General features: G+C 50.4%; 1 non-coding gene and 1 pseudogene across 1 annotated transcript; one reads left to right on the top strand and one right to left on the bottom strand.

The window, feature by feature from the left end:
• Nucleotides 1-7,470: 7,470 nt before the first annotated feature.
• On the top strand, nucleotides 7,471-7,574 carry LOC114009290 (U6 spliceosomal RNA). Its single transcript, XR_003550735.1, has one exon. It is a non-coding gene; the product is annotated as a U6 spliceosomal RNA (small nuclear RNA).
• A 5,110-nt stretch (nucleotides 7,575-12,684) lies between these two features.
• On the bottom strand, nucleotides 12,685-23,363 carry LOC114009289 (uncharacterized protein C11orf98 homolog pseudogene; annotated as a pseudogene).
• Between the last annotated feature and the right edge of the window lie 310 nt (nucleotides 23,364-23,673).

The following is a 23,673-nucleotide window of genomic DNA, read 5'->3' as shown; positions in this document are numbered from 1 at the left end:
TACTGCCTGAGTCCACCCCGGCTCCAGAGCGCTAGGCCACACCCCCGGGGGCTGCAAGCCAGGTGCAGCATCTCTGGTCCATCGGTCCCCTCCCTGCCCTGCCTTATCAGCCACAGTCCCCGCGACTCCATCCGTACACCTACTCTAACGCCCTCCAGTCTCACGTAGTACAGAGACACTGCCCCCCTCCCTGGGTCACAGTCCTGACTCCACATCCAGAACACAGCAAAGTCAAGATTTAGCTCTAGTGGGCCGCCTGTTTCTTTTTTAGTTTTTTTTTTTCTGTAGGGCACATGTGTTTGCCAGTGAGAGAGAGACAGAGAAACAGAAAGCAAGAAATCGTACCCCCGGGGGGGATGGCCATGCTAACAATCCCTTCTTCTCCATTCTGTCAGGACTTTGGGCACACACGCACACGTGCCCTGGGTGAGTTTCTGGTTCCCTGGTCCAGGACTTGAACCATGGTCAGCCATGGGGGAGTCCAGCAATGTAACCATTACACCATCTGCTGGCCCAAAGTGGGCCTTCTTAAACATCAGCCTAGGTTTTTGTCTACATTTGCCTCCTTATCTTGACCCTGAGCCTTAAGGAGAAATGTTCAAAACAGGAAAAAAAAAAAAAAATATATAGTTAGTCATTCCCAAGTCTCTCCAGGTTGGATTAAACGAGCAGTGTTAGAGTCTCTAAAACTTCCGCTGCAGGCAACATCCGCTGACACCCGATTCTGGCTTCCCCTTTGCTAACACGATCCTGATATTGAGGGCAGTGCTATCCCAGAGTCCCTTGCAGCTTGACAATCTGTGACAAAGAGCAGAGGTCTGCTGTGGAGTACGGGGGTGGCGGGCTGGGCGGGCTGGGAATGAGCTCCAACACGCTGTCTTCATCGACTTCCCAGGGCGGGCTGAGGCCCCCGCTGTGTGTGCTCTACCGGGGAGAGCCCTGGGAGGGCCCCGGGAGACGCCTGGGACAGGAGAGGGAGGCAGAAGCTGCTGTGGTTGGCCCTGCGGGGCGCTCAGGACTGGCTGCTGCAGAGTTGTACAGACAGGGTCAAACAGGCGGAGACTGTCTCCCACGTCAGCCGGTACTCCCAGGGGAGGCGCACATGTCTGTGTGGCCGCTGCTCCTCCCAGCAGCTGGAGAAGGCCACAGCCTGAAGAGCGGACCTGGGCAGGGCTCCACCATCTCCACTGCACTGCCACTTCTTCCTGCCTCCGAGGGCCTCGTGGGCAGGGCTGCACGGGGATGGCAAAGACGTGGGCATGGACACGACTGTCGGGCCGGCACCAGCCAGCTCTCTGCTGGGACTTTGTAGGAAAGATGATCGAGTCCCCTTCCCGCTGTGGTCGGCTCACTACCACGTGCAGCGGAGTTACCTGGAGACGTTCTCTTTCCTGCCTTCCCTGCCACCGCCGAAGCCTGGCCTTCCCTGGAGTCTGATCCCAGAGACTCCACCCCGAGAATGAATCTGGAATCTCTTTTCTCCCTTTGTCACTGCCCGCCTCCCCTGTCGTGACGGTCCAGCAACACGACAGCTGTGCAGCCAGCTCAGCCCTGCTGTGGCGGCCATGCATGTCCTCCCGAGGATGGACTGTGCTCTCCTGGGAACATGAAGGCCTGCCCGCTCCATCTATGTTTGAAACGTCTGCTAGCTTTCTGGAAGTCTTCCCGAAGCCCCGTGGAGATCAGCATGGCCCTGGGCTGCCTCTGCGCCTGCAGTGTGCACTGTGCTGCGCGGCCCTGCAAGCACCCTGGGCTGCCCCAGGCAGTGAGATTGCCCAGGCAGGGCTCAGCTCTGGAGGGTTCACCATCTTTGACCGTCACTACCTGCCACTGCCCGGCCCCCCACCCCGTGCTCCACCCCAGTACGAAGGCCGTGGCCAGGCAGCAGAGACTGGGGACAGCTGGTTCCTGAACCCCAGTCCTCACCTCCAGCCCACCAGTTCACATCACTTCTCTCCCTGGACTCGCGTGCGGCAGCTCCTTTCACCTGAGAATCTGCTCCGTATGAAGAAAAAGAGCCCGGTGCGCCACCACCAGGGCCCACTCCAGCTCTACAGCTGGACACAGCGCCACGTCCCGTGAGGGCACCCTGCTGGCTGGTGGGCGCTGTGAGGAAGGCTGATGGCTGAGCAGGGCCTGGCTTGACCCCAGGACACCCCGGTTCTGAGCCCACCACAGAGTAAGGCTAATAAAAATGCATCAGGTGACCCCTGGGTCCCGAGGGCCCTTGTGTCAGAGACCTCTTCTGAGGGAACCACTGAGACAATGAACCTCCAGATGTCAGAGTCAGGTTCCAGAGGCAGGTGCATTTGGGGACCAGGAGTGGCCACTATGGCCCTGGAGCACGACTGAGCAGGGGTCTGCACAGCGGCGGGGGCTGCACTGAGCACTCCTCTCTGAAGCTCCTCCTGCCAGCGTTGTTGGTTCTTTTTACAATAATTATTTATTATTATTATTATTTTAATTTGCTATAGGGCATACATGTGCTCACCACAGAGAGACAGAGAAGGACAGAGAGAGAGAGAGAGAAAGTGAGAAAGCAAGCCCACCAGGTCTGGGACTCGAACCTTGGTTAGCCATGTGGGAGTCCAGTGATGTAACTGCTTCGCCATTGGCTGGCCTTCCTGCTGTTGTTTTCATGTGGAGACCATGGTACTCTCAAGGGGTCTCCACAGGCTCTCACCTGTCATGAGAAGCAGCCCTCCAACCCTTGGACTCTCCAGGGATATGCACCTTTGATATGCTAACGAGGTGATGGGGGGGTGGTGGTCCTGGACCCAGAACAAGGAGTGATTTCAGGTGGAGCTTTCAGTCCCACCCCGTGGCCCCTGGGGAAGGAGAGGGGTCAGAGGTTGTGTTGGTCACCAGAAGCCAGTCATTTAATCAATCATGAAGTAAAAAAGCATCCATAAAACCCCCAAAGATGGGGTGCAGAGAGCTTTTGGATAGCTGCACTCACGGAGGTGCCTGGGGTGTTGTGCCCCTGGATGGGGGACAGCGTGGTGGCTCCATGCCCCCCACCTCCCCAGTGCACCTCTCCCAGGCTGCTCCTGGGTGACATCTTTCCTTATAAACGGTAGCGCTTTTCCTGAGTTCTGTGAGCTCTCTAGCAAATATGGAACATGACGGGGTCACGGGAACCCCCAGTGTGTGGTCAGACCACAGGGAACCATCCGGACTTGGAAGCGGCACCTGAAGTGGGGTGGTCTTGTGGAACCCTGAACCTGAGAGACCTGATGCTAACTCCCAGCAGGTGTGTGAGAACTGGGGTATGCGCAGGACACCCAGGTGGTATTCCGAGAACCGGCTAGGGTGGGGGAGACCCCCACACAGCTGGCATCAGAAATGAGGCCCTGAGAGAAGCGTGGGAAGGAAACGGGGTTTACAAGGCAGAGACTCATTCTCACCTGTAGGAAGGGATACAGGGACGGACTCTCTCTGGGGCTGCCTGACCCAGGCCCCAAATTTGGGGGTCAGGGAAGGTGGGAAGGGGAGTAAGGAGGAGGCTGCTTCTGGGTCCTTCTGGCCTTGCCGACTCAGGCCAGTCACGTCCCTGCTGAAAGGCTCATTTGTCCATAGTTGGGGTGCACGGGGATCCCTACAGCACTACGTCAAGGTGTAGTCACGCCAACATGAGGGTGGAAGGGGCAGTTAGGTTAAGGTGTAATTATGACAAGGTTTGTAACGCCAGGTGCATTCATGCCAAGGTTCAAATACAGCGAGTGACAGTCATGTCCAAGTGCCACCCCTGAAGGTGTAACTGAGGTGCTATCACATCGAGGTGGGTGCCATGGGCCCCGTCTCCCAGTTCACATGTGGAAGCACGAGCCCTCCATGTGACCATGCTTGGAGATAGAGTTTTTGTAAGGGTGGGGCCCTAACCCAATAGGGCTGGTGCCCTCATGAGAAAAGGAAGAGGGACCAGAAGACAGCATAGCAGTTACACCACTGGGTTTCCACACAGCCGACTGTAGATCAAGTCCCGGACCCGGTGGCTTACAACAACGCTGGCCCTTGTGTATGCAGACGCTCCCAAGATCTGGGGAGGAGCATGAAGGGGCCATCCCCTCTGGCAGGTGATTTCTCACTTTCCCTCTCACTGTTTCTGTCCCTCGCTCTTTCCCCAGCAAGTGCATGCTCCCTAAGGCAAAAACGTATGGGCCCCATCTCCAAATTCGAACCGGAAAAAAAGAAAAAGAAAAGAAAAGGAAGAGATTCCAGATAGCTGGCGCTCTCTCCACTGCGTGAAGACACAGAGAGGAGGCGACTGTGGACAAGCCACGAAGGAACCCATTCGCTGTCACACTGACCAGGGACTTTCAGCTGCCAGAACGGGCGCAGTAGGCGTGCCGGTCACGCTCCAGGTCTCCGGGGTCCCCGTGTGGCAGCCTGAGCGAGGACAAGGGGCAGCGGCCGGGGACGTGCGCGGCGCGCTGGCAGTAGGTTTAGGAGCTCGCGACGTGTTATCCCTACGGACGTGCCTCGTCGAACCCGGCAGGAGCCCGCAAGGTAAAGTTCCCTCAGCAGCGAGAAGAAACTACCCACCACAGTGAAGAGCACGGAACGGTTGACTCTTTTTCAGGCTGAAGACGCTCAGTAAGGGAAAAGGAGAAACCGGCCCCGAAGAGCTCGGGCAGTTACCCGAGGGCTCCGCCAGGGGGCGCGCGGGCTCCGCTCAGTGCCCGCAGGGCCGCGCGGCTCCGGGGAGACCAGAGCAGAGCTTGGGGCCGCTGCGGCCGGCCAGCCCGGGCTCGGGGTGCTTGCCAGGGAAGGCTGCGCTCTGAGCTTTGCCTACTGCCTCGCACAGGGAGAAACCAAGCCCAGGGACAACACATGTCATGTCAGAAAGGGGGCGGGTGTCTGGTGGAGACTCCTGTCCCCTGTGCCCCAGCCTTGGGGAAAGGGTCTGCCGTGCCTGGGAGGGGAGGAGGGGCTTCCGCCCAAGTTCCTTCCTGGCCACGCACTCTGCTCCTGCTGGCTGGGTCACGTCCACGTCCACGCAGGTGTGCTCTCAGCGGGGTGAGCCAGCGTGTACTGGAGCAGGACAGCAAGCCAGGAGGGAGCTGGGGTGATGCCGACAGGTCCCCCAGCCCCGAGGGAAGGATGGGTGAGCAGGCGGGACCTCGGGCTTACAGGAGGAGAATCACAACCATCCTCACTTGTAAAGCCAACCTGTTTTTCTTTTGTTTTGTGTTTTTAGGTTTTTGCCATAGGGTGTGTGCGCTTGTGGAGAGACAGCGCTGAAGAGCAGGGAAAAGAGAAATCTCCCCACCAAGGCGGAGGGCCACACTGCAATCCCTTCCCCTCCGTTCTCCTCGCGGGATTTTGGGCACACGAGCACACACGCCTGGCGGGATTTTCGAGCCTCCGGGTCCCAGACTCCATGGCCATGTGAGAGTCCAGAACCTTCCTCACCATGCACCACGCCCTGGGGTTTGTTTTCTCAATCAGCTGCTGCTCTCCAGTGTAGAAGCTTCCGGTAGTGCCCTGACCTGCCCCGGCTCCCAACCTCGCACTCTCCAACGCCCCATACGGATGTATTATGTTTATGTCTCGAGGGCCCAAGAAATTTTCCTGATCTACCCACTGGTGAATTCTGCGGCTGGAGGGGCAGCCCCAGGTGCACCAGAGCCCAGCCTGGCGCATGACTTCTCTGTGCGCTGAGGGGTGGGCAGGGATGCCCTCTGAGGCCCTCCTGAGCTACTACCACCTCCTCCAGCGGGCAGAGGAGGAAATTGAGGAGGGTCACTTTTGTGCAGTGAGAGGGAAAGCCAGCAGTCGAACCTGCGGGTCCCTCTGCAGCCGGGCTTCTGGGTGTGGGTTCAGAAGACACCCGTGTGGTAGAAGCTGAGGTTTCCTGGAAAGGGCTTGGCCTCCCGGGCACTGCCTTCTGGGATCAGCCCTCATGCTGGCTTTCAGCAGAAGTGCAAAGGCTTGCTTCTGAGACTGTGGGTCTGCTGACATCGGCTGTGTTGCCGGCCTGGCCAGGGCCCTCCTGCTCTCAGGAGCCTGGAGCGTGAGGCCAGCAGATGGCATAGCGGTTCGAGCACCAGACCTGGTGGCTTGAAACTCTCGCCAGGTATATGCGTGTGCATGTCCATGATTCCTGGAGGAAGATGGAGGACAAGGGTTGTGGCATGGCCATCCCCTGGAGAGTGATTTCTCACTTTCCTTCTCATTCTCTCTCTCTCTCTCTCTCTCTCTCTCTCTCTCTCTCTCTCTCTGGCAAGTATACACAACCTACAGCAAAAAACTCTAAAAATAAATAAATAATAAAATAAGAGGAGCCTGGAGGCTGGGCGAAGAGGCAGACGTCTCATTTCTTAGGGTGACTGCACTCTGGCCCCAAGTGGAAGTGGAGGGGAAGCATTTACAAGGGCCCTTCAGAGAGCCGACACTCGAACATTACCAAGATGAGCAGCGGGCAGCCACCTGGCCACGCGGCCTAGTGTCCCAGCTGCCGTTCCATTCCAGAGGATGAAGTGTACCCGTTGGGGCAGGCAGTCGGCTGGTAAAGCATAGGAAGGACCACGAGGCAGAGAAGCTCACAGCAGCAGGGGTGGGGCTGACGACAGGGCCTGGTGTGGTGTCAGCCATCCCAGTGGCCCTTCTGCAGGGGTTGCAGTGGGGCATTAGTCGGGGGCAGCTGATCTGTGTGCTGGTCTCCTGGTCAGGTGAGAAGATATCTCAAGGAGGAGAACAGGGTCAACGGGGCCTACCTCCGACTTGAGAATCTCTGTACTGGGACCAGCAGTTAGCGTAATGGCTATGTCGCTGTACTCCCACGTAGGCAACCGCGGTTCGAGTCCCGGACCCCGTGGCTTAAATTCACGCCCGGCGTGTATACGTGCGTGCGTGCCCAAGATCCTGAGAGGAAAATGGAGGAGAAGGGATGGTGGCGTGGCCATCCCCTCTGGGGGGTGATTTCTCACTTTCTATCTCTCTGTCTCTGTCTGTCTGGCGAGCGCATGTGCCCTATAGCAAAAACCTCTCAAAAAAAAAAAAAAAAAAAGAGAGAGAGAGACAGAATCTCTGTACTACGAACTTTTTTTTTTTTTGAGAAGTTCTTTACTATAGGGCATGTGCGCTCTCCAGAAAGACAGAGAGAGACAGAGAGATAGAAAGTGAGAAATCACCCCCCGGGGGGATGGCCACACCGAAATCCCTTCTCCCACTCTCCTCTTGGGATCTCGGGCACGCGCGCACACAGGAACCTGCACATTCAGGATGTTATGGGGGCAGTGTGTTAGGGATTTGGAACTGTTAGAATTGCTACAGACTCATGAAATCTAAGTTCATAAACAGTGACGGACTATTTAAAAGAATGTAAGGTTCTTTTTTTGGGGGGGAGGTTTTAGCTATAGGGCGCTATAGGGTTGGCTGACGTGTGGGGTGGATCACGGCATCTGGGGTGCTGTATCTGTCTCTCACGCTTAATGACTAAATAAACTTCTTAAAAATTAAATGAAGGTGCTTGCTTTGGTAGCACATACACTAAAACTGGAACAATACAGAGATGAACGTGGCCCCTGAGCAAAGGTGACACGCAAATTCGTGAAGCATTCCATGTTTTTTCAATGTGGCTACAACCTTGTGAATAAAATTTGACGTATTTAAAATAAATAAATAAATAAATTTTTAAATTAAATTAAGAATAAAGACACACGGACAGAAATAAGAGAACAGAAAGTAACCAAGAAATTGACCAACTTAATGCCAGGGACAAGTCCGGAAAGATTAATAATAATGTTAAGTGTTAACTTCCAGAATTTAAATGCAAAGATTGGACCACAGTAACACTGCAAATTCAACAGAAGAGAGATTAATTACATGAGACTAAACTGGTGAAATCGAATTTTATGACTTTTAGCTAAAACATTACTGATTTTGTTTTGTTTTGTTTTCCAGATTTAAGGATTTTGCTTTCTTTTGAGCTGTTGATAGGTTCAGCAATGTGTTAAAAAAAAATTTTTTTTTTTTAATTGAAATATAAACTTTTCTCCCTTCCTGACCCCTCTGGAACTGGAAAATATTTGTGAGTATTCTTATTTTGTGACAGAAGGGCTATTTGCATAAGTTCAATCCTACCTGTTACCTTGCATAAGAAATTGGAAATATTCCTTATCGCCAGGGCTTTGACAGGGATGTCATATCTGAAGATGTGACCAGAAAACTATGAAACTGAGGTTGATCTTAAGAAAGCCAACATGGGGACCAGCAGGTGGCATGGTGGTTAAGGCGCTGGACACTCCTACTGGTCGACCACGGTTCAAGTCCTGGACCTGGTGGCTTGATTTCTGGGACCAGCAATTAGTGTAATGGCTATGTCACTGGACTCCCACATAGTCAACCACAGTTCAAGTCCCGGATCCGGCGGCTTAAACTCATGCCAGGCATGTGTGTGTGCATGCCCAAGATCCTGAGAGGAGAACGGAGGAGAAGGGATTGCAGTGTGGCCATCCCCCCGGGGGGTGATTTCTCGCTTTCTGTCTCTCTGTCTCTCTTTGTCTGTCTGGCGAGCGCACGCGCCCTATAGCAAAAATCTCTCCCAAAAAAGGGAAAAAAAAATAAAAAGAAAGAAAACCAATAAAAACTCTTGGAAAGATTGTCTGACACCATAAACAGTTCTGCCTGGCAGAGAGGATTAGAGAAGCCATATGAAAAAATTCGTACCATAAAATAACCTGGACTTTTCCAGCCCAGCATTGTCATCAGCAGAGACTGCAAAGGAGTAGCCACAGCCAGAGGATTACCTTGAAGAAGACTTGGAAGGAAGAAAAAGAGGCTGACCTTTGCTAGCAGGTGGTGCATCACAGAATGCTTGGTAGGCGGGGCTGAACTGAAGGATTATGTGTGACTTGTGTGCTGGTGTGTGCTTTTTAACAGTTTGAGTAGCTGACATGTAAATATTTTCTCAAAAATAGTTGAGACCATACTGTCTCTGTTGTTATAGAGTCACAAACACAATTGTAGCAAACATTTTGAAAGTTATCTTTAAAAATTTAGGGTTTTTTTAATTTTGAAAGTTGTTTATTAACTGTCAATAACCATGGAGTATGAGCAAAAATGTTTTGATCTGTAAAGTCGGAAAATGTAAAGTGCTTGTTGGAAAATGTAAAAAAAGTTTTTAAAAGAATTATTAAATAAATTAGTTAATTTCAAAGAAAAAATTAAATTAAAAAAATCTCATGTGCAGTAGTATCAAAAAGAATAAAATACTTAGGAGTAAATTCTATTAAAAAGTGCAAGATAAATACAATGAAAATTACAAAACATTATTAAGAGAAATTTTAGAAGTCCTAAGTAGACAGAAATATACCAATGTTTATGGATGGAAAGATCTGATTTAAGAAGGCAATAAGGGCCAGCAGGTGACGTGGAGGTTAAGGAGCTGGATTCTCACATGATCAACCACGGCTTAAGCCCAGCGGCTTGAAAAATCACACCAGGCACATATGTGTGCATACCGAAAAACCCTAGAGGAGAATGAAGAAAAGAGATCGTGGTGTGGTCATTCCCTTGTGGGATGATTTCTCACTTTGCCTCTCTGTCTCTCTCTGGTGAGCACATGTGCCCTGCAGAGGGAAAAAAAATCTAAAAAACTAATCAAACATAAAATTCCATGGCAATTTTTGCAGAAATTGACAAACTAATCTTTAAAACCATATGGAAGAGCAAAGGACCCAGAATAACAAAAACAATCTAGAAAAAGAACAAAGTTAGAGGACTCACAACTCCCCATTTTAAAACTTAGTAAAAAGCTACATTTATTAGTACAGATTGGTGCAAGAGTTTATGCATATGGACAAATGGAATAGAACTAAGGTCCAGAAAAAAACTCCCACATAGTCAATTGAGTTTCTTTTTTTCTCTTTCTCTCTTCCTTTCTTCTTTCTTTTCCTTCCTTCCTTCTTTCCTTCCTTTTGAGAAGCAGAATGAGAGGGGAACAGAGAGAGACAGGTAGGCATTTTCTACATAGTGTAATGCTTTGTTGTTATCCTCCTACCCCAGCCTCCCAATTAGCCAGAACCACAGGTCTGCACAACCATGCTCAGGCTCAGTTAGCCTAGAAACCGAACCCATGCTTCGCAAGTGGTTTCCAGATTCTCAAAAGTGGCACTACCTATGATTGGGCCTTTTATTTTTTTACGTTCCTTTATTACTTTTTTAAAAATTATTTTATTCAACTTTATTTATCTATTATTTATTTATTTATTTATTTATTTATTTTATTTGACCAGAGAAGGACAGAGAGAGAGAGAGAGGGAGAGAGGGAAAGTGAGAAAGTAAGCTGCCAGGTCTGGGACTCAAACCGCGGTCAGCCATGTGGGAGTCCAGCATCCTTAACCACCACACCACCTGCCAGCCCCTCTTTATTACTTTTAAGAGAAAGAGAGAGGAGTACCTTCATCAAGGTCTCACCACACCATGATCCTCCACCCAACCTCCCAGCCAGCCAGGGTCGTGGGCATGTTTGGGTGAGACCCTGATGAGTGTTCAGATCAACTCAGAATCTGAACCTGAACCTCCCCTGTGGCTCTAGTAGCACCCTCCTATTGTGTCACTGTGGCTGAGCCAGACAGTCCGTGGATTTTTGACAAGAGTACAAAGACAATTCAATGGGGAAAGAATGGTCTTTTCAACAAATGGTGCTAGCACAACTGGATAGCCACATACAAAAGAACAAAGCTGGACCCCTTTTCCACGCCAAATATAAAGATGAACTCAAAATGGATAAAAGGCTTAAGTGAAAGAGCTAAACATACCGAAGCGTTAGGAGAAAGCATAGGAGTATGTGACCTTAGATTAAGCAATGTTTTTTTCAGACACGACACCGAAAGCACGAGCCACAAAATTCAAAGGAGACTGAACTTCATAAAAATCAAAAACTTCTGTGCTTCCAGAACACCAACAAGAAAGTGAAACAGCAACCTACAGAATGAGAGAAGACGTTTGCAAATCATGTATCTAATGAAGGCTATGTATCTAAAACATACAAGGGGACTTCAAACAGTCCATGAAAAAAAAATGGGATTAAAGTACAAATTTATTTTGGTGCAAACAGATTTTGAGATCCAGGCATTCCGCCCCCCCTCCCCCCACACCATGATAAAGACTGCTTTATTGATGGCAGTTAGTACAAGTCAATAAATATTGATCCCCAGAGAAGAGCTCAGTTATTTATCATAGTACTGATTCTTAGAGAGCTGGGACTGCTGGGATGTCCAAAGTCATTCCTGATTTTTGGGAAATGAAGCAATAGCGATAGCCGGCTGATAAACGGCATATGCTGCTCCACCAACGTTAAGAACCATGGCGGCTCTATACAGGAGGGCATCGGCTACTCCACCCTTAAGATGCACAGGAATTCTGTTCTCCTCCTGAAACAACTTTTGTTTCTCTGGAACTTTCTTTTCTTTTCTTTTTTTGGGGGGGTGGGGGGTGGGGGGAGGTTTTTCTATAGGGCACGTATGCGCACCAGAGAGACAGAGAGACAGAAAGCGAGAAATCACCCCCCAGGGAGGATGGCCACGCCACAATCCATTCTCTTCCATTCTCCTCTCGGGATCTTGGGCACGCACGCACACGTTCCCAGCGTGAGTTTTAAGCCACCAGGTCTGGGACTTGAACCGCGGTCAACTACATGGGAGTCCAGAGACATAGCCATTATGCTAACTGCTGGTCCCCAGGCAGTTTTCTAATAATACACATTTTCCATGAACTTTATAAAGATCCTTTGTAAAAAGAACTCTTAAAATTCAATAATAAAAAGACAAAAATCCCATTAAAAAGTGGACAAAGAGGGGCCAGCAGGTGGCATGATGGTTAAGGCACTGAACTCCCACGTGGTCGACCACAGTTTAAGTCTTTCTCACTTTCCCTCTGTCTCCTCGCCCTGTCTCTCTCTGGTCAAATTGAAGAATAATAACAACAAATAAAATTAAACACCTTTTTTAAAAAAGGTTCTGAATGGAAAGGAAACATACAAAAAGCCAACAACCACATGCAAAGTTGTTTAACTTCATTTACCAACAGGGAAATGCAAATAAAACCACAAAAGGGCTATCCGACACATTTATCAGAAAAACTAAGATAAAAAACATAATGGCACTAAATGCTGACAAAGATGCAGAAGAACTGAATCACTTCTACGTTGTTAACGGGAAGGTAAAAGGGTACAGCGGTCTATACAACTAAACATGCAGTTGCCAGTGTCCCGCAGTTGCACTCCTGGGACCTACTTATCCCAAAGAAATGCACTTACATTCACACAAAAACCTGTGCGTGGGTATTCAGCAGCTTTATTCGTAATTGCCCCACCTAGAGAGAATCCAGTTCAACAGGTGGCTGCTTGAATAAACGGGTACATGTACACCACAGACTTCTATTCCGTGGTGAAAGGAGCACTTTCTTTCTTCTTTTTCTTTTCTTTCTTCCTATTTTTTCAGAGCTCTAAGGCTTTATTACAAATGGAGCTGACTGAGGCCCCTCTCCCATCTTTCTTCTGGACCTCTTCCCTCCCTTGACACCCCTCATCCTTCTCCAGGGGAGATCAGGAAGCCATTACAGGAGAGGAGTCTGGGGAGAGTGAAAAAGGGGGACATTTCCTCCAAAGTCCTCTGCATCGACCACCGAGTCCTCCTCACTCTAATTGTGAATCTTCTGACGGAAGAAGTAAGAGTTTCAGCTCTCATTTTCGAGCTCCTCCATGTCTCCATCCTGGGGGGCGTTTGCCTTCACTTGCCATTTGAACTGTGGTTCACTAGTCGTGGCTGCTTTGAGGGGGCTTCCACGTCTGTGGCTGCCTTCTTTCTCTGGGCAAGCTGGACCTGCTGGGGGAGTTTCCTGTGCTTCTTCCCTGACGGAGTCACATTGGCACATGCACTTCCTGAGGTGGTGGGCGTGGTCAGCCCTCCATCTGCCCCAGTCCCCACTACTGGTGCCTCAGCTGTCACTCCCAGTTCAACACCCACCTGCACCTGAACAGCTTCTTCAGGTCCATTCAGGGTTAGCTGATCTTTCCCCTGGAGGACCCATGACTACACCACAAACTTTCTTTAAGTTTATTCATTTATTCTACAAGGGAGAGACAGACAAAGAGAGAGAGAAACAGAAAGGTACCCCCTAACAGGATTTTCACACTGAGCTCCACCCCAATCTCAGCCAGCCTGGATCTCAGGGTCACTGTGTGCCTGTGTGCTCAGGGAGTCCTGGGACGTGAACCCGGTCCCTTCCCCGCGCGGGCCCACTCGCATTACTGCAGAAGCCCCACCTGGTCCAAGGAGCAGACTGCTGATAGACACAGCGACCTGGCTAAGTCCTCCGGTTGCTGAGTTTTAAAATCCAAACCTAAAACATTACATACTGTGGGATTCCACTTGAATAGCATTCTTGAAGTGACAAAGCTATAGAAAGGGAGACCAGATTAGAGGGTCAGAGGTTAAGGAGGGGTCGCCCATAAAAGGAGGGAAGTGGGTGTGGCCACGAAAGAGCCACCGAGGGCATCACGTGGAGCTGGACTGCTCTGTGTTTGGACTGTGGCGGTGACTACACAAATCTACACGTGTGATAAACTCACGTAACACTAAATGCACGTGCACACGCACACGCTCAGAAACACAAATGAGTACAAGAAAAGCCAAAGAAATGGAAAACACCAGTGGACCGTATCAATGCCGACGTCTTCGTTGAGATGCTGTTCTGTTGGGAAGCCAGGCTAAGGGAACAGGGACTGTCTCTGCACTATTTCTTACACTCGCACCTCAAAATACGACTTTCTTTTTTCTCTTTTTTTCATATTTATTGCCAGGGGGTGCATATGCTTGCCAGAAGGAGAGAGGGAGATAGTGGCCCTCCAAGGGGGATGGCCACTCTGCAATCTCTTCTCTATTTCTCCATCCCATCAGGACTATGGGTGCGCACACACACACACACATTCACATACACACACGTGCATGCACTTGGCATGTTTTTTAAGCTACTGGGGCTGGGACTCAAAGTGCAGTCAGCCACATGGGATCCACCCTCTAATGTACTGTGCTTCACTACTGCACTATAGAGCTGTCCCTGAAGTGATTTGTTTTGTTTTGTCTCATTTTTAAAGTGCTTTGGATCAGGAGACCTGCAGTCTGTCTGTGGCTGTCCCAAGTCACCATGTGACCCTGCGCAGGTCACCTCTCAATGCGTCCTTTTCTCCTTTGTTTCCTTATCTGGAGGGTCAAGGTTGAGAGGTCCCAAGGTGTCCTTCAGTGTGGACAGCTGGAGTCAAGGCTGTGGTGTTGGTGTGACCTAGACCACAGGTGACAGGCTGCTCCTGGTGTGTACAGAACGCACAGGCCCCCAGGCGTGCCCTGACCCCCGTGGGACCTTGGTGCCAGGCACAGCACACGGTGTCAGGTACGAGAGCCCAGGAGTCCTGGCCTGAGGGTGCCCCTTGCTGCAGCAAGCCTGAGGCCAAGCTGTCTGAGGCCGGACGCTCCCTGCTATGCCGCGAACCTGCTCTGTGTGGGAGGCAGAGAGCAGGCCGGTGCCAGGGGCTGCAGAGTGGAGAGTGAGGAGGAGGCCGTGAGGCCGTGGAGTGAGCCCAGCTGACGTCAGAGAGCGCTTGGCTGACTCCAGTGGCCCGGGTCCAGCCCAGGAAACAGAAACCGTGTTAGGCACAAGTGTTCACAGAGTGGAGATTTAACTCAGGAAGTTACAGTGGTTTGAAGGGCTATGGGAGTTAAAAGTGGGCGAGAAATAACCAGGAGGTGATACCTGCAGGAAGTCCTTACAGCACTTTGAGCTTGAGGGACACGAGAGAAAGTAATGACATCGGAACCCAGGAAGGCCACACTGCTAACACTGCTGCAGGGACGGAGGCCATGGGAGAGCCTCCAAAGGCCGCGAGGCCCAGAGCTGTAGCTAGCACACCACGGAAAGCAGAGAAAGAACAATGGCTTCTTCCCTCCTCCTCCTCCCAAGGCCTGTCAGAGCCCACTGCTGGTGGGATGTAACAAAGGGGTAGCAGCAAGGGGCCTAGGAGGTGATAGCAGGCCAGGCAAGGGCAAGGCAGAAAAGAGGCCATGGGAGTATTACTTCCATAGCTGGCCCCATAGTACAGTGGTTAGGCCCTGGGTGGAGGGAGTTGGCTGACTACGGTTCAAATCTCAGCCCATAAAAAACACACCAGGTGTGAGTGCACACGTGCCCGGGACCCTGACTAGAAGGGGAGATGAGAGAAGGGACCGCAACATGACCAGGCCCCTCTGGGAGACTCTCTCTCTCTCTCTGGCTTGCATATGTGCCCTCTGGCATTGAAAAACATAAGCTTTAAAATAAATAAACTAGAGAAGTTCTGCTCTGTAAATATTCAAACGGTACCCTTTTTACACAGACGTGTGCCCGGCACCCGCAGACACCTGCTGTTTACTTCTCTCTTCATGTGCTAGGTTGTCGGGGAAGTCAGGACATGTTTCTCTGTTATTCTGTGCAGAAATATGTTGTGACTTCTCCGAACCTGATTTAATTTTTGAAAGCTCACTTTCTTATGTGAGATGATTGTTTATCTCCCCAAAAAACCATTTTAGAAATAATAAAATGGTAGAAATTTAGATAGCATTTTAGAAACTCCAAAACGTGGTCTAGCAGGTGGTGTAGTGGACTTCAACACGGTCGACTGCCGTTGGAATCCTGGACCCGGTGGCTTAAAATCACACTGGGCGGGCACGTGTGCGTGCGTGCCCGAGATCCCGAGAGGAGAATGCAGAAGGGATCGCGGTGTTGCCATCCTCCATGGGGGGTGATTTCTCACTTTCTGTCTCTCTGTCTCTCTCTGTCTTGCGAGCACACGCGCCCTATAGCAAAAACCTCTCCAAAAAAAGAAAAAAAAGAACACACTGGGTGCACGTGTGCACCAAAATCTCCTGAGAGGAGACCGGAGGAGAAGGGATTATGGTGTGGGCATCTCCCTCTGGGGTGATTTCTCGCTTTCCCTTCTCCTGTCTCCCTGGCAAGTACACACACCCTAAGGCGAAACCCCGAAAACAAAACAAAAAAGAGCATCAAAAAGCCAACAGTAGCTCTGTGCTTGGAAAATCTGAGCCCCAGGCCTGGGGCTGAGCCAGCTCTACAGCAAAGGGAGGAGGCGGAGAGGGTGAGATGCATGACCCGCCCTGAACAGCAGGGTCAGATGCTCAAATGGCATCTCCAGTGGGCCCATGCTACAGCTCGAACATGCTCCGCCAAAGTTCATGGGCTGCAATCAGTGATCCATGAAAACTGTACTGAGAGGGCTCCTTCTGGCCCAATACCCAGCAAAAAGCCAGAATCCATGTGTGTCTGAGGTGGGCGTTCCCTGCTCCTTTAACTGGAAAAAGCCTCTGCCCCGGGACCAGCAGTTGGGGTAATGGCTATGTCACTGGACTCCCATGTAGTCGACTGCAATTCGAGTCCTGGACCCGGTTGGTTAAACTCACGCTGGGCACGTGTGCATGCATGCCCAAGATCCCGAGAGGTGAATGGAGGAGAAGGGATTGCGGTGTGACCATCTCCCCTAGGGGGTGATTTCTCGCTTTCTATCTCTATCTCTCTCTGTCTTTCTGGCGAGCACACATGCCCTATAGCAAAAACTTCTCAAAAAAAAAAAAAAAGCCTCTGCCCCAAACCCCTCCTTCTGACCCAACAGTCAGCGAAAAGCCAAAATCCAGGTTGCTTGGTGAGGATAAGGGAATCCGTATGGCAGAAAAATTGCCAGCCATCTCCTTCTGCATGCCTCCAACACTCAGAATTAACTCCAAGAAGGTAGGAAGTAACGTCTAATCCATCAGATGACCAGAATGCACCACTGCGGAGGCACAAAAAGTATGGGAAATCAAGAACATATCTCTCCCTCAAGGGGAAAAGACAGCCCTTCATCATCCATAGACAGTAAGTACAATGGAACTCCTAGAAATGTCAAATAAAGATTTCAGAATATTCATAGTGACAAAGCTAACAGAAACATAAGAAAAGAGAGACAACAAACTCCAAAATACACAGGAGAAAAGAGACAAGTTCAAGGAAGTGAGGAAGTTCTTATGATCTGAAAGAGGAAGTACACATCATAATAAGGAATCAGACGGAACTGTTAGAGGTGAAGGCTGCAATTCAGGAAATCAAAACCTTCCTTGGAAGTATTAAAAGCAGATTAGATCGTGCAGAAAATTGAATCTCAGATGTAGAAGACAGAACCTCTCACCTAGAAAAATTCAACAAAAAGACTGAGAAAATAACCCAAGAAAATGGGGAAAATATATGAGTAATACTAGATACCATTAGATGCCCAAACATCCGGATAATTGGCATCCCAGAAGGTGAAGAGAGTAATCAGGCATTGATAATCCTTTCCATGAAACCCTGCAAGAAAACGTTCCAAACTTAGAGAGGCACTCAAATATCCAGACCCAAGAAATGCAAAGGACCCCCACATAGAATCAACCCACGAAGATCTTCTCCAAGACACATCACAGCCAGATTGACCAAAACCATGGACAGAGAGAAGATGCTAAAATTGACAAGAGAGAAATGTCAAGTTACTTTCAAAGGATGTCCCATCAGGCTAACATCAGACCTCTCATTGGAAACAATGCAGCAAGGAAAGAATGGGAAAGTATATTAAAAGTGTTAAGTGAAAAACAATTTCAACCAAAAATACCGTATCCAGCAAGATTATCTTTCATGTGAGAAAAAAGATAAAAACATCCTCAGATAAACAAAACCTGAAAGAATTTATCAACACCAGACCAGCTCTTCAAAAAGTTCTGAAGGGGAAACCAGCAGTTAGCGTAATGGCTATGTCGCTGGACTCCCACATAGTCAACCGCAGTTCGCGTTCTGGACCCGGTGGCTTAAAACTCACGCCGGGCGCGTGTGCGTGCGTGCCCAAGATCCCGAGAGGAGAATGGAGGAGAAGGGATTGCGGCATGGCCCTCCCCCCTGGGGGGTGATTTCTCGCTTTCTGTCTCTGTCTCTCTCTGAAATATCAGTAATAATGTTGACTGTTAGCGGAAAGGTCGGGCCACAGTAACACCATAGTATCTGTTGCCTTGCATCAGAAATTGAATTCTTATGGGGCTTTGTGCAAATAACAGACCAAATCGAGATTAATCTAATTTTTTTTTTTTTGCAAATAAGTTAGTTTATACCTTTCTTTAATAAAAAGGGGAATGGAGAGAGAGGGAAAAAATTGTTTCAGAAGAAAATGATGTACACTTGTCACTAGACTCTAGCTTTGTTCATACTTTTAAGATCCTTTGTGAATCAATAAAATGTGAAAAAAAAAAGTTTAGTATGGAAGGGAGGGAGAGGAAAAGGGAAGGAAAAAATGGGTAAAAGTATACTTAATTGACAAAAAAAATGAGAAGCCACTTGCTGATGCTAATGTATATAGTAATATCCTTGTCTTGACTGATTTGCACGGTTTTTGTGTCAGAAAAAGAAATGTATACTGTAAAGACATGTGATAAAATGTAAATTAAAATAAATAAATGAAAATTTAGAAAAAGAAAAAAGTACTGAGAAGGCAGAGATTTAATCTGACTCTGGTGTTCAAGGTGGGGCCTTTGGGAAGCAATTAGGCACCAGGGCAGGGTCCCCAGACTGGATAGTCATGGTTAGCAGAGTGAATGGGACAGGCAAGCGCACGCTCTGTTCCGCTCAGGCTCTTGTTGCCCTGTACCGCCTTCTGACTCCACAACGCCACGCCACGTGGGGCCCTTGGCCTTGGACCTACAGAACCATGAACTGATAACCTCTATCCTTAGAAATACCCACTTTCAGGCATCCAGTCATTAGCCACACAATGGCTGAGACAACCCAGAGGACTGCACCGCCAGGGTGGCTGCCCAGGGAAGTCCTGAGCAGGGCAGCCAGCAGCCTAGAGCTGAGCACCAACAGGTAGCAAAGGAGGAGCCCCGCCAAGGAACCTGGGGGTCCCCAGAACAGACACACCTCGTGGGAGACTGCACCTTCCCTGGGCACCACCTGGGCGGATGGCTTCAGGGAGCCATGGTGACCTAGGATTTTGCCCTTTTCCTTGTGTTGCCTCTGCCCACTGACCCTGGGCGGAGAATGGGAGGAGGGGGGTGGGCCAAAAGCCTGCTCTGAAGTGGAGAAAAGATAAAGTGAAGAAGGGAGAAAAGCCCCTCACCCTGTTCCTACCCCCAACCCAGCCTCAAGTTTCCAAGCCTGGTCATGTCTGGGTTGGGGAGCGGGACTGTTTGAATTGGATAAAGACCATGGCTTTGGTCTCAGGCTGGAATGGATTTTCTACAATCGTTACGTGTCACTTAATGACGGGGATATATTCTGATGAATGTGTCATTAGGCAATGTAATCACTAACGTCATAGAGTGCACTTCGAAAAACTCAGCGGTAGGGCCAGCAGGTGGCGTGGTGGTAAGGCACTGGACTCTTACATAGCTGACCATGGTTTGAGTCCCGGACCCAGAGACTTCAAACTCACACCAGGCGCATGTGCAAGCATACCCAAAATCCTGAGAGGAGAACAGAGGAGATGATATTACAACATGGCCATCCTCCCCAGGTGGTGGGGGGCTGGTTTCTTACTTTCTGTCTCTCTGGCAAGTACACACATCCTATGGCAAAAATCTCTCTAAATAAAGAAATATTTTAAAAAAGAAAAACTTAGTGTGATAGCTTGCTACACACCTAGGCCATACATGATCATCTTATGAGGCCACCATCATATGTGCAGGCCGTCCTTAGCTGAAACGCTAATTGGGTGCATGGCTGTCCCAGGAGACAGAACCGTTCCTGAGTGCCCAAGAACCACATGCAGCGTCGAGCACTGGGTAAGAGACTGGTCCAAGCAGGGAATGCGCTTTAAGTGTGAAGCACACATAGAACCTCAAAGACTTGGTGTAAAAGACAAGAACATAAAATATTCCAATGATTTTTATATTAGTTACATGCGAAAATAGCAATGCTCTGGATATATCGGGTTAAATAAGATACATAACTGGGGCCAGCGGGTGGTGTGGTTGTTAAGGTGTTGGACTCCCACATGGTTGACTGTGATTCGAGTCCCGGATCTGGTGGCTTGAAAATCACACCAGGCACATGTGTGTGCACACCCGAAATTCTGAGAAGAGAATGGAGGAGAAGGGACTGTGACATGGCCATCCTCCCTGTGTGTGGGGGGGTGATTTCTCACTTTGCTTTTCACTGCTCCTGTCTCTCTCCAGCAAGAGCACACACCCTATGGCAAAAAGCTAAAAATAATAATAATAATAATAATAATAATAATAATAATATATTACTAAGACGAATGATTTCTATTCTGGTTTACATGGTCCATGTGGTCACGGGGTATTTTAACTCAGGAGCATGCAGTGACTGTGGCTCGGGTCATTCTCTCAGAGGGGAGAAGCTGAGACTTCAGTGGGACCGAGGGGAGAGGCAGGAAGCTGCTTTCTCCTCTTCCCTACCAAGCTCAGCCCTCTCGCAGGCTGTGACAGCCCTCAGTGCCTCGGCAGAGCTGTCCACTCTGCGTTCTGTTTGAACGCAGCTACGGTCCAGCTGCTGTGGCAAGATGGCAAAGCAAGTGCCCTGCGAGGCTGGAAGCCATATGGCTGACTGCGCGCTTGCGTTCCTGAGTCAGCCTGAAAACATGCCGGGCACTCAGGGCGCCAGGTCCCAAGGAAGGAAAGAGCTGGAGAAAGGGGGTCATGGAGTATTGCGCTCCATCAAGGCTGCTTCTCTCTCTCATTCTCTTTTGTCCATCCACACATGCTAGCATAAATAAGTAAGTTTGCAGCTGCCTTTTCGTTTCCCGTTTTCTTCACTTCCTGGGGCTAGTTCTTGTTTTAGGTGGAAGCATGATTAGGTCATGTGGTCTCTAGTAGGGGATAAAAGCTGGGTCAAATTTTCTTTTCCTTCTTTTTTTTTTTTTTTCCCCAATAGTGTATTTGCACTTGCCAGAGACAGACAGAGAGCAAGAGAGAAACGGAGAGAAAATGAGAAATTACTCCCCCAGAGGGATGACCACACAGCAATCCCCTCTCCTCCATTCTCCACTAGGGATTTTGGGCCTGTAGGCGCATATGTCTGGTATATTTTTTCAGACTTCTGGGTTCAGAACTTGAGTCATGCAATTGACCATGTGGAATCTACCCACCTCACCCTCCACCCACCTGCTGGCCCAGGAGCCGGATCCAATCTCAAGTCCACTCCTCTCTCCACCTCACTTCCAGCCTCGCCCCAGCCTGCCACAGCCAGGAGGTTGGCATGGAGGGCTTCTTCCTTTCTCATACCTCTTCTCGCCAAAGCCATTCTGACCTTCCAGGGTTGAAACAGGAAGGAGGAAGGAAAGGCAGCGAGAAAGCTTTTGCTGGGTGCTCCTGTGTGTGGCCTGGCTCTGGCAGAGGGGCAGGCAGGTGCTTTCCTGACTCCTGCAGAGATGCCCCAACCCTCTCCCTGCCCTTAAGTGCCCTGCTGGGCACCTTACCCCGCAGGCACTGAAGGAGGGAGCGTGTGGTTCTGTCTGTGGTTGCCTTCTCCCTCCTCCCTGGAGGCTGTCCTCACCTCCTGCCATTCCACGTGGTCCTTCTTCCCCAGCTAACACCCTCTTGGCCACTTGGCTCCATTCCCTGTCCCCTGGAAGGTGGGAAACATTCCTGCCTGCTGTGGCATGACCCGGGTGGGCTCCAAGCCCACCAACCCGTCACCCACTCTCCAGACTTTTCTGAGAGTCCCTGTGTCCCTTGAACTTCGGGATGGCTCCTGGGTCTGAGGAGGCTCTAATTTCCTTCTCTGAGCCTTTTATCTTCTGATGTGAGGGAGCAGTGAGGAGTCTTGTCCATTTTTACCACCCTCACCTCCTTGGAATGCTGCAGGCGGTGGCCCTAGGGAAAACACACAGCTGCAAAGCTCTCCATGGGGCGAGGTTTATTTGACAGGAAAGCATGCGCCGCGGTGAGGAAAGCCAGGCACAGTGTGCCTGCGCGTTCCCACAAGAGCCGTCCCTTTCGGTCCCTACAAAACGTCCTTATAAGTATATCCCAAAGCCAGGCTGCTCAGGAGCGACCTCCAAAGACCCTCTCTGGGTGTCACAAACCAGCAAACACCTGCATGGGCACCCCTGACATCGCAGTGCCGCAGTCACTCTCAGAGGCGATTCCTCTGCGCAGGTGCTCGGGCGCTCTGGGTCGGCTGTAGGACACTTCCATCCAGGCATCGTGGTGCAGCTGGGCACCGACCTCGTGTCCTTAGATGGGCAAGGCTGAGCACCAGGCATCGCGCGTTGATCCCTCCCCTTCAACGCGGCAGCCTCTCCCTGATCCGCAGAGGCTGTTGTCTCCGCTGTCTCCGCTGCGCCCGTGCAAAGCCAAGGCTCGCTCCCTCCTACGGCTGAATATTTATGTAGTGTATTTGGACATCTCTCCAGGTTATTGTAGGTAAACATTGTAGTTGTCTCCGCATGACGGATCCCAGAATCTCTGCCAGACAGCTGTGCTGAAACTCCCTCCTAGCTTGACTGGAGGCCACCTGTCTCCGTGACAGTCACTTAAGCAACACTGCCCCTGGAGAGGGAAGCCGCTTCCCCGGCCGGTGGCCAACCATAACCCCAGCTGCCTCGCCCTCCCACAGGCCAGCCTGTACCCTATTATTTAACAGATTTACCCTTCAAGTATGTGTAAGGTTCGACGGCCTGCACCGGGCTCAGGGGAGGATTAGGTGTGGAGCTGCGAAGCCTCTGACTCCAGCCTTTGCTTGCTGGGTCCTTCCCACAGCCCTGCGACAGGGCCCTGACGATGGGTTCATAGAGCTATGTTTTGTGTACATTTTGCAAAGTCTGAGATACAAATAGCTATTTTAAATTGTAATTGCAGAGACACAGCAGTACCTTAGCTGGTTTGGGGGAGAAGAGAGCACGTGGTTAAGACTAGACTCTGAAGCCTTGAAGAACCAGATGGAAATCCCGCCACGGCCACACCCTGGCTGCGTGATTTTCCCACATTACGTCCTCGCTCTGTGCCTCTGTCTCCTTCTCCTTACGATGGGAATTCCAGCCTTACTTCGTTGACAGACTGATGTGGAGCTAGCCTACACCCAGGTCCAGGCCAGCAGCTGCCATGAAGGACACTCAGGGAGCTCTTCCTATCGTTTTGTTTACAGCAGACAGACATCAAAGCACGTGGGTTCCCTCCCGTGTGTCAGGCACCGCAGGCTGTCAGCGAAACGCCGTGAACTGGGGGGCTTAAGGCACGGATGTTGATTTCTCACGGCCTGGTGACCTGGGTCAGGGTGCCAGCCAATTCGGTTCTTGGTGAGGGCTCGTTTCCTAGCTTGCAGAGGGCCACCTTCTTGCTGAGTCCTCGCATCGTGCAAAGAAAGGAAGCTCTGATGGCTTTCGCTTCTTAAAAGAGCAGAAGGGTCACCAGATGGCATGGGGGTAAGGCAGCTGGATCCCACACGGCCAACCTGCGCTTCAGTCCTGAACCTAGCAGCTTAAGAGTCGAGCTGGGTGCATGTGTGTGCGTGTCCCAAGTGCCGAGAGGGAAACAGAGAAGGGTTGTCGTGTGGCCATTATCCCTGAAGGCAAGCGGGATTTCTCGCTTTCCCTCTCTCCTTCTCTCTCTGGCAAGTGTATGTGTCCTATAACAGACAGACAGGCAGACAAAAAGGCACCCA

This window comes from Tupaia chinensis, unplaced genomic scaffold (genome assembly GCF_000334495.1).
Source record: "Tupaia chinensis unplaced genomic scaffold, TupChi_1.0 Scaffold000511_1, whole genome shotgun sequence".
Classification (NCBI taxonomy): domain Eukaryota; kingdom Metazoa; phylum Chordata; class Mammalia; order Scandentia; family Tupaiidae; genus Tupaia; species Tupaia belangeri.
The sequence above is the reverse complement of the archived record's forward strand: the minus strand, read 5'-3'. Positions and strand labels throughout refer to the sequence as shown.